We start from the raw sequence: 10,789 nt of genomic DNA on the forward strand, positions 1-10,789 counted from the left end.
TGGCTGTCCAATATGCCCACCCACAACCAGGAGGTCAGTCTCCAGGTCTCACAGCGACATGTCCCTCTTTTAGGGAGGACACGATTTACCAGCATAGTCTTGATTTGCACATTCCTCGTTCGCCTTAAATAACCACCATGGCGTATTGACTTTGAAGGACATTTTTGGTGGTGCCCTTTGAAATCTTGAATCAGACGGTCAGAGGTGCACTGAGCAATCCTATACAGGTTTATTAAGAGTTCATTCACACTGATTTTAATGGTACTTCCTTACCAGTAAGAGTGCACAGGATGGCACCCTTAAAATACCCTTACCCTTGGGATTACCGTATTTTTTGCTCTATAAGACTCACTTTTTCCCTCCTAAAAAGTAAGGGGAAATGTGTGTGCGTCTTATGGAGCGAATGCAGGCTGTGCAGCTATCCCAGAAGCCAGAACAGCAAGAGGGATTGCTGCTTTCACTGCGCTTCACTGGCTTCTGAGATTCAGAATATTTTTTTTCTTGTTTTCCTCCTCCAAAATCTAGATGTGTCTTGTGGTCTGGTGCGTCTTATAGAGCGAAAAATAGGGTAGTTTGGAATTGTTTTTCAAAGGGGAGCATGTGATACTGTAACCAGCCCATCCATGTTCTGGAAGATTAATTGCTCATACCTTTAAAGAAGAGAAAATTGTGGGTTCTTTATTTCAACCAAGAGGAACCTGGCAGGTAGATAAAAAGATTTAGTTCTATTTGTTACTGACAAATGAACAACATCTATTTTTGTACCAGCAGGTTAGAAAATATGACCTTCCCTTCTATAGTGTTTTCTTATGTGCTATTCCAGTCTTTAAAGAACCAATTAATCAGCCAAGAAGAATTGGGTCAATTTACTGTCCGCTTCACTTTAAAACCAAGGTAAATCTGTCAATTCACTGGAAACACTCAGCATCTCTAAAACCTTTCCGATGTATTTATCCTGTGGGGGCAGGAATGTTGGGAATTAGCAGAAAAAGCAAGCGTGGACCTTCTCAGTTACTTACCTTTTAGAAATGAGTGATGTAAAGCCATTCTATAGATTCCTTCCAGAATTTCAATAGAACTTTTTTTTCTAAAGGAATGTTCCAATCTATTTCTCAAAGTTAAGGAAACCAAAGTAACTTCTTTGGGCATTGAGTCAACCAGTTAACCTCAAATGAAGTCAGCTGAAACACACACACACACACACACACACAATGCTTATGAAGTTGGACAGACTTATTTTCACCTGAAGTGCAACTCAAGAGAGAACGGGTCTCTGTACTTATGAGATCTTTCAGACTCTTTGATAGCACTGCGATTATGAAGAGTTGTTGTTGCAGCTGAAGGTTTCTGCTGGGAATTTAGGAAAATCCCCAAGAATGCTTTCAAAAAGTGGAGCCCAAGACTTATCACGTTCTCAGCAAATGGCTTCATGACAAGCATTAACTCTAATAAGAAAGAAGATATTGTTAAAGACAAGGCTATGGACAAGTGACCCCTCACATGATTTTCCCCTAAATGACTTTCCCCTCAAAAAAATCAAGTACAGTGGTACCTTGGTTCTCAAGCTTAATCCGTTCCGGAAGTCTGTTCCAAAACCAAAGTGTTCTAAAACCAAGGCACGCTTTCCCATAGAAAGTAATTCAAAAGGGATTAATCCCTTCCAGTCTTTTAAAAACACCACCTAAAACAGCAATTTAAGATGAATTTTACTATCTAACAAGACCATTGATCCATAAAATGAAAGCAATAATCAATGTACAGTGGTGCCCCGCAAGACGAATGCCTCGCAAGACGAAAAACCCGCAAGACGAAAGGGTTTTTCGGGTTTTGCGACGCTTCGCTAGACGATTTTCCCTATGGGCTTGCATCGCAAGACGAAAGCCCATAGGGAAATCTCGGGGACCTTTTTTTAAATGCTGGCGGTGGGGAGCAAAGCCTTTTTCCCCCCTCCGGACTTCAGAAGAGGTCCAGGAAGGCCGGCGGGGGCGAAAGGCTTTGCTCCCCACCGCCAGCATTTTAAAAGCGGTCCGGGATAGCAGGGAAGCGCTTCCCGCTATCCCGGACGGCTTTTGAAGGCAGGCAGGGGGGGCAAAGACTTTTGCCCCCCCGCCCGCCTTGGGAAGAGGTCCTGGACCTCTTCCCAAGGTGGGCGGGGGGCAAAAGTCTTTGCCCCCCCTGCCTGCCTAACCGGGGGCTTTTAAATCGCCCGGGACTGTCCGGGGCGATTTAAAAGCCCCCGGACGGCTTTTGAAGCCTCCCCCCGCCGCCCGGCATCGGGGCATCGTCCCGATGCCGGGCGACGGGGCGGGAAAGCCTCCCCCCGCCGCCCGGCTTCGGGGCATCGTCCCGATGCCGGGCGACGGGGCGAGAAAGCCTCCCCCCCGCCGCCCGGCTTCGGGGCGGGAAAGCCTCCCCCCGCCGCCCGGCTTCGGGGCATCGTCCCGATGCCGGGCGACGGGGCGAGAAAGCCTCCCCCCGCCGCCTGGCATCGGAACCATGTCCCGATGCTGGGCGACGGGGCGAGAAAGCCTCCCCCCGCCGCCCGGCTTCGGGGCATCGTCCCGATGCCGGGCGACGGGGCGAGAAAGCCTCCCCCCGCCGCCCGGCATCGGAACGATGTCCCGAAGCCCGGCGGCGGGGCGGGAAAGCCTGGGTGCGCTTGCAACTCTCCGCAAGGAGCGCGCTCCTTGCGGAGAGGTCCGCGCCTCTCCTGGACCTTTTCTGAAGGCAGGTGGGGGGGGGCAAAAGTCTTTGTCCCCCCTGCCTGCCTTCCCAGGGGCTTTTAAATCGCCCCGGACAGCGGAGAAGTCCTCCGCTGTCCCAGGCGATTTTAAAATGCCGCCCGCCAGAAGAGGTCGGGGGAAGGCGGTTTCCATAGGAACGCATTAATTGATTTTCAATGCATTCCTATGGAAAACCGTGCATCGCAAGACGAAAAACTCGCAAGACGAAGAGACTTGCGGAACGAATTAATTTCGTCTTGCGAGGCACCACTGTACTGTACTATAAAATAAATGAGGCAGTATTGTAGATGATAAAAATGAAAATATATTTTTTTCTTACCTGCACTGATAGTCATTGTTTGGATGGGGGTCTTTTATCCATTTCCGCAGTCACTCAGACAATCAATTGGTAGCTGAACTGGGTTCCACACAGTCACAAAAACAAATTAACTGAAAATGCCTCAAAAACAAAAACGCAAAATAAATAGCAAAAACAAAAGTGCCAAACTTAATCCACTCCGGAAGTCTGATTGACTTCTGAAATGTTTGAAAACCAAAAGGCAGCTTCTGATTGGTGCAGGTGCGGGAATGTTCAGGGATGCAGGAGAGTATATATTGTTTGATTATATCCTTTCCAATTTAGCAGAGTAACATTCTCCTTTATAAACTTGCACACCAGATGTGTTTGCTCAGGCTCGCTAAAGCCTCTAAAATAAGTTACTTGATAAATTCCCCTTTAGTCCCTCATAAAAGGAATAGATACAACACAGTCTTCTATAAAAGTATAAAAAGAGTTTACTCACTCACTCATTCTTTTCACAGATGGATCCCAGAAGGCAGACATAAGTTACAAAAGTAATATACCTGGAAACTATCCAATAAGGAGACAGCTCCTTTGTCCTCTCTTGGCTGGAAGCCAAGAGAGCATCTTAGGCTAAGCAGATGTTGCTTCTTCGACGACTGTAGTCAGAGAGAGAGAGATGGCGGCTACTCCTATGTTTTTGTTACCTGCACAGGTGAGGCCACGCCCACCTCTGGTTACACGTAGAGGAAGTCTGTCCCAGCCTAGGAGGAAACAAGAAGTTCCAACTGGCTGGTTCAGACATCCCCTTTTTATGTCCACTCTAGGGATGGTGTACTTGACTGCTCTGTGTTTCACATCCCACAGCAGGCGCCCCAGAAACAATAGCCGACAGCAGTATTGGACGTTCAGCTTCTGAGAAAGAATTGAAAACTGGAACACTTACTTCTGGGCTTTCGGAACCAAGGTGTTTGAGTACCAAGGTATTTGAGAACCAAGGTACCACTGTTGTTGTTTAGTTGTTTAGTTGTGTCCGACTCTTCGTGACCCCATGGACCAGAGCACGCCAGGCACTCCTGTCTTCCACTGCCTCCCAGAGTTTGGTCAAACTCACGTTCATAGCTTCGAGAACACTGTCTAACCATCTCGTCCTCTGTCGCCCCCTTCTCCTTGTGCCCTCAATCTTTTCCAGGGAGTCATCTCTTCTCACAAGGTGGCCAAAGTATTGGGGCCTCAGCTTCAGGATCTGTCCTTCCAGTGAGGAGGTACCACTGTAGTGAGCCATCATTACATAGTACAATATGGTTTTCCAAGTAGCAGTGAGGTCACAAAGGATCAGAGTTTACAGTCAGGTGACTGGAATGCCATTCATGGGGAAAGATAGAGACATTTCCCTGGCAATGTCAATGTAGAGTTATTTCGATCTCTGAGTGCAGCAGATTGTTGGGGGATATGTACTGTAATGTTTCCCGGAGAAAATGACTAGATAAGGATGAGTGGGTGAATACTTGAATTAGATATGGCCAAGGTGCTGTGGACAATTATAAAAACAAAAACACGAACAACCCAATAATCCCTCCCTCCCCAACACAATTTAAAAGGGCATCAGATGTCAATCAGCCAAAGGCCTGGTTGAAGAGGATCGTTTGCCTGCTGCCTAAAAATATATAATGAAGGTGCCAGGCGAAGTTTCATGAGGAGAGCTTTCCACAATTTTGGAGTCACTGAAGAAAAGGCTCGTTTTTGTGTTGCCACCCTCTGGACCTCTCATGGAGGAGGCACGCAAAGAAGGGCCTCAGAAGATGATCTCAGGGTCTGGGTAGGTTCATACTGAGAGAGGAGGTCCTTGAGGTACTGCAATCCTGATCTGTTTAAGCAAATAGTCTCATGGCATGTGCAGGGTTTCAGCTTAACTCAGCTTCTCAGTAACAAATCTTATCCCAGTGCTCATCCAGGGCTTGTCCCTGTTGGATGGGAAGCTGTATATGAGCCAGTTGAAGCTGAATTTGGCCAAGGCTGAAGTAATTATGGTCGGCATGTAACCTGGAGAAAATACCGGTATACACTTTAGACACCAGCCCTGACCTCTCTGACTGGAAGCTCTGGAGCACTTTGGATTATAACTGAATTTGTCAGAATATGATTGTCTTTTTCCTCATCTGCATGGTTCCCACACCATACAATTTCATGATTGCAAGCTGGTTGGAGTGGGGATTTTTTCTGAGCGTACTTGGGATGCAGCCAGACGGTCCCTCATGCATCTGAAAATGGGTACAGAGCTTTCCTCTTCAGAGCTCATTGCATAAGAAACCCAGGTTTTCTCCTGACACAATTTGAGCACTCCCCCTTCGCTCCACAATGTATTTTAAATGGATTTTGGCAAACCCACCAGATTAACAAGCTTGTTGCTAGCACTGATAATAAATATCCATGTCAACAGGCACATTTTTACATGTCATATGCTTGTAAACCTCCATGGTACTGTACTGATTCTGGAACTCGCTGGCCAATAACAGTGGAAGACGACCTACAGCTGCGGACTTCTTGGGAACGTGTGCCTCAAGTGAATCACGTCTGCTTCCTTTGATTGGACTCAATGTTCTGCCATTATGCAGAGTCAGAGCAGTGGCCAAGCATCATTTCTCCGGACCTGGAACAAATTCGTAACATCTCCTCCTCCCCTCCCCTATACCTACAATCTCATCCATTATAAAGGGAAAACACGCACACCAAAAATAGCCTCTATCACTTTACAGCTGTCTGTTTTCATTCATCTCATTCCTGCACTGTCAATCTCTTTCTATTACAGAGTCCACAGGTATGCACAGTGGGTAGGTAGCATAGCCCAGAGATATGGCCAGACTATGCTCCTAGTGCTCGAGGGCCACCAAAGCAATAAGGAACAGCAATACAGTGGATGCTCGGGTTGCAAACGTGATCCATGCGGGATGCGATTCACACGCGGGTTGCGATTCAGCACTTCTGCGCATTCACAAAGCATGATTTAGCGCTTCTGCGCATGTGCGCCCGCCAAAACCAGGAAGTAACCCATACTTCCGGGTTTTGGCAGTCTGTAACCTGAAAAAACGCAACCTAAAGCGTCTGTAAACCAAGGTATTACTGTACAGCTGAGATGGCGAGACTAACAGAGAAAATTCGGAACCAGCAGGACCAGACTTTCCTAAAGGAATGGAAGAAGTTTTCGATTGGAAAGCAATGGTAACCAATTGACATAACTTGCAGGGTTAAAAGAAGTTTTGTAAGGAGCAATTTATAAATTATTGTGAAAAGAATTAAGAATAGATGTATTGGAAATTTGAGTTTATAGCAATAATGATAGTAACAAAATGCATAATTAGAAAGGCTTTACAGCCAAAAAATTCGAAAGGATGTTATGCTGGAAAATATGTGTAAAAACTAATAAAAAATTATTATTATTATTTAAAAAAGAAATAAAGGCAGTGATCATTTTAAAGGTAAAAGGACCCTTCACCATTAGGTCCAGTCATGGACGACTCTGGGGTTGCAGCACTCATCTTGCTTTACTGGCCGAGGGAGCCAGCGTTTGTCTGCAGACAGTTTTTCCAAGTCATTCGGCAACCCCAGAGTCATTCGCGACTAGACTTAACTGTCAGAGGTCCTTTACCTTTACCTTTTGGCAATCCACTTACCCCACTACTTAGTTGGTCTATAAGGTGCTACTGGACAATTTTATTATTATTATTTTTAGTTCCCTCCAATGTAATCCAAATCTCTCCTCTAGAGGAACAACACGCAATGGGGCTTGACTAATCCTCCATTAGGACCCTCATCCATTTCAAGCAAACACCGCAGACACAGCTGGGCATATTCTTTGCTCAAGAATCTACTGGAGATGTACTTATCCAGCTGCAAATGGAAAAGCATACTTAATCAAGAATACGGGTGATTCATTGAAGCTGGGCTGAAAGGCAAGCTGGAAGAGAGAAAGCTATCCCTTGATAAGAAGCAGACTATGACTCAGAAGATTTTTCTTCCAGTAAATGTCCCCCCCCCTTGTAACACAGCTGGATGATTTTTCACTGCAATGCCTAGACAAGGCCTTGCATTCTTATTTCCTTTTAATGTTAAAGGCTGAATGATGTATCCTATTTTACGTGGGAACCGCTTCCCAATTGGCTTTCCTTTAACTTCTTTGCTGCCACACCACCAGAGCACGATTTCTTGTCTCATCCCGAAGCAAAGTTCTTAACCCGAGGTACTATTTCTGGGTTAACGGAGTCTGTAACCTGAAGCGTCTGTAACCCGAGGTACCAATGTATCTATCATCATCTATCTATCTATCTATCTATCTATCTATCTATCTATCTATCATCTATCTATCTATCGTATTTTTCCGTCCATAGGATGCCCCCTATTTTGGGGGACTCAATATTAGGAAAATGAGGGGAGATGGCCCAAAGTTGTTGAGCTAGTTTTTTATTTCCTTGACATCTGATGGGAGGGCGTTCCACAGGGCGGGCACCACCACTGAGAAGGCCCTCTGCCTGGTTCCCTGTAACCTCACTTCTCGCAGGGAGGGAACCGCCAGAAGGCCCTCGGAGCTGGACCTCAGTGTCCAGGCTGAACGATGGGGGTGGAGACGCGTCTTAATGGCCCAAAACAATTATCAAAACAGGCTGTGTGTTTTGAAAGTACAACAACAAAAATGCCAGGGTTGGTTAACCCTCACGATGCATGCAACTGATGGCATGGCTATCTAGTTAGTTATATGATAAAAATTTATGCACAGATCGATTGTAATAAAAAACAACAACCCTCAAAGTGGTTTGCAAAAGATAAAACAGTAAAATCAGGGGGGGAAACTCAGCCATACTTTAAAACAAGTAAAACTTAAAATACTAAAACAGATGGAGCACCAAGAGCGGAAGAGTCACTCCTTTGACTTCTCTTCAGAAAAAGAAGAAAAATGAAAAAGTAAGGCGCAAAACATGTATGGGAGTGGATGCTCAGTGAACCAAATTCTCTTGGCTGTGATAAGACATGCAAGATACAACTCTTTCGCAATGCAAATATTTTCTTCTCAGGCAGGTGCCATTTGTAGAACATTCCTGTTCTGCGGTGGTTGAGTGATAACTTGAAAATATTTTTTAAAACTTTCAAAACAAGCAAAACAAGGAAAGAAGGTGTGTAAATCCACTGTTTCAAACTTAACCATGGGTTCCCAGAGGGGATTTTTCAACAAATGCAGATGACAAGATTATGCTCAAAAACACCTTGGATCCCAAACGCCTTGCAAGTCGAACGTTTGAGGCAAGTCAAATGCCTCAAACCCGGAAGTGAGTGTTCCGGTTTGTGAATGTTCTTTGGAACCCAAACATCCGACACGGCTTCCTGCACCCAATCGGAAGCCACACTTTGGTTTCTGAACTTGGTTTTGGAAGTCGAACAGACTTCCGGAATGGATTCCGTTCGACTTCCGAGGTAGCACTGTATTTGTTTCGGAATGGCCTGTGTTTCTAGCTCCCAAGCAAATGGTGCTTTGGCATCTCTGCAGCTGCTGCCAGCAAGGTGAATGATCTATGGAGCAACTCACAGAAGCCATATTAAGTGGCTCATGATCTATATTTGGAACACTACTGACCTAAATCAGAAGATCCTAAATGGGACATTGTAGACTCCAGCCGCCCCCCCAAACACTGCCACACTTTTCCAAATGTATTTTGGACCTTTTCCAAACACTTTTGGTTGTTTTCCCAATATTTCAAAACACTTTCTGCAATTATTTTGGAATCCGTTTCATGGAATAAATCACTTGTTAGGTTACAGTCAGAAAATAAAATGCTCAATTCCTGTTAACAATAAAAAGAAATATGTTAATAATAATGCATTGTTGTTGTTGTTGTTGTTGTTATGCTACTACTACTATTGTTATATTGTTGAGAGCCAGTGTGGTGTAGTGGTTAAGAGCGGTGGACTCGTAATCTGGTGAACCGGGTTCGCTTCCCTGCTCCTCCACATGCAGCTGCTGGGTGACCTTGGGCTAGTCACACTTCTCTGAAGTCTCTCAGCCTCACTCACCTCACAGAGTGTTTGTTGTGGGGGAGGAAGGGAAAGGAGAATGTTAGCCGCTTTGAGACTCCTTAAAGGGAGTGAAAGGCGGGATATCAAATCCAAACTCTTCTTCCAAACTCTTCTCTTATGTGCAATATCACAATGAAAGTTTTCTTGAACAGCAAACACCTATAATGTAGGCCAGACTGACTTCTGATTTGGAGGAGACTAATATATTTCATTTTCACAGAAAAATGGATTACTTTGTGGGTCAATATAAAGACAGGGGGGAAAGTTGCACTTAATTAACTTGGATTCTTAGGCCACTTATCCAAACCAGAATCAATATCTTCTTTATTGTACTAATTCTAATGTAAAAAAATATGATTTTATCCTAACCTTTTCATGTAAGCATTGATAGATGAGTCTTTTTCTAGTCTACGACCGTTTCATACATCTGTCCTTTCTGTCCAGCTTTCTGCAAAAAAGTGTGGAAAGTCACATTTAAACACACTTTTAACACATTTCCTCTAGAATGCATTTCATATGCTTTTCTTCCTGAGAACTGCATTCACAACATTTGGAGCAGGGCAGAACTTGAAGAATAACTGTGTTTCAATCCGCAAGTCATAGAAATGCAAACTGAATTGTCAACTTAAAAAACTACATTATCCAACATCCCTGTTTTTGTCCCTAACACAAGCAGAAACAGGGAGATCCTGAATTATAAATGGATGGAACATGTTTAGCAATTGCTGTTTGAAAATGTAGCTGTGAGTATTTCCGTTCTGCATAAGCTGATAGATACTGAGAAGGTCCACAAGCTGTATAGGGTTGGGGTTTTTCTTTTGGTTAAGAAATCCCCGGTCAAAAATTGTGGGTGGCCACAAAGTAAAAAATAAACACCATTCAATTTGGGAACTTTTTGCTTCAATGCAATGTTATGTTTGTAAATGAAGCCTGAGAAAAGATAAACAGCCCTAAGATACTGAGGGGAAACAAACTTTCTGCTTATTTATGAAGAATTTGCCAATCCAAAACATTATTTTGGTCGTTTATAGAGTAATAAGTCTCTGTCCTAGCCCCTTTAACATTTTCTGTGATGTGAAATATTTTTTAACAAGAGATGTATGAAGTTTACAACGTATTTAACTGAATTGCTTATTTATTGTGTCCAGATCCAGCCATAGGCTGCCTTCAGATGTCTTCTAAATTGTATCTCTATCTCCTTGGTTTGGGGAATCACATCATTCCATACCCTCCAGCATGTCTCCAATGAAAATAGGGACATCATTCCATACCCTCCAATGTTTCTCTGATGAAAATAGGGATGTCCTAAAGAAAAGTGGGACGTTCTGAGATCAAATCAGAAACTGGGACAGATTCAGTAAATCTGGAACTGACCCTGGAAAATAGGGACACTTGGTATTTCTGTCTGAAATCCAAAATATGACACACACACCCCTTATGATTTGGAATCAAATCATAAAACCATACAATCTGAGCTGCATCTAGTGCAATTGGGATTTTACTGAGCAAAGGTTTTGCAAGTTCAGAATACAGAAATATTATTTTAAATGCTGCAAACACACGCCATAAAACATGCGGCTTGCTCAGAGCAGGAGCACCTCTATTGGAAACAAAATGTTTCTGGTATTCAGCAAGTTGGCAGATTCCTGGACTCATGAGTTATTCATGTCAGAAAGTGTCAGGATATATTATTAATAATGAT

At 44.1% G+C, this 10,789-nt stretch overlaps 1 long non-coding RNA gene across 1 annotated transcript; it reads right to left on the bottom strand.

Moving 5' to 3' along the window:
* Window positions 1-1,102: 1,102 nt before the first annotated feature.
* Window positions 1,103-1,770, bottom strand: LOC309354879. The gene is made up of 2 exons (XR_014162380.1): window positions 1,553-1,770; window positions 1,103-1,445 (listed from the first exon to the last, which is right to left on the bottom strand). It is a non-coding gene; the product is annotated as an uncharacterized lncRNA (long non-coding RNA).
* Window positions 1,771-10,789: the final 9,019 nt, after the last annotated feature.

This window comes from Podarcis melisellensis (genome assembly GCF_964234715.1).
Source record: "Podarcis melisellensis genome assembly, chromosome: 1".
Classification (NCBI taxonomy): Eukaryota; Metazoa; Chordata; class Lepidosauria; order Squamata; family Lacertidae; genus Podarcis; species Podarcis melisellensis.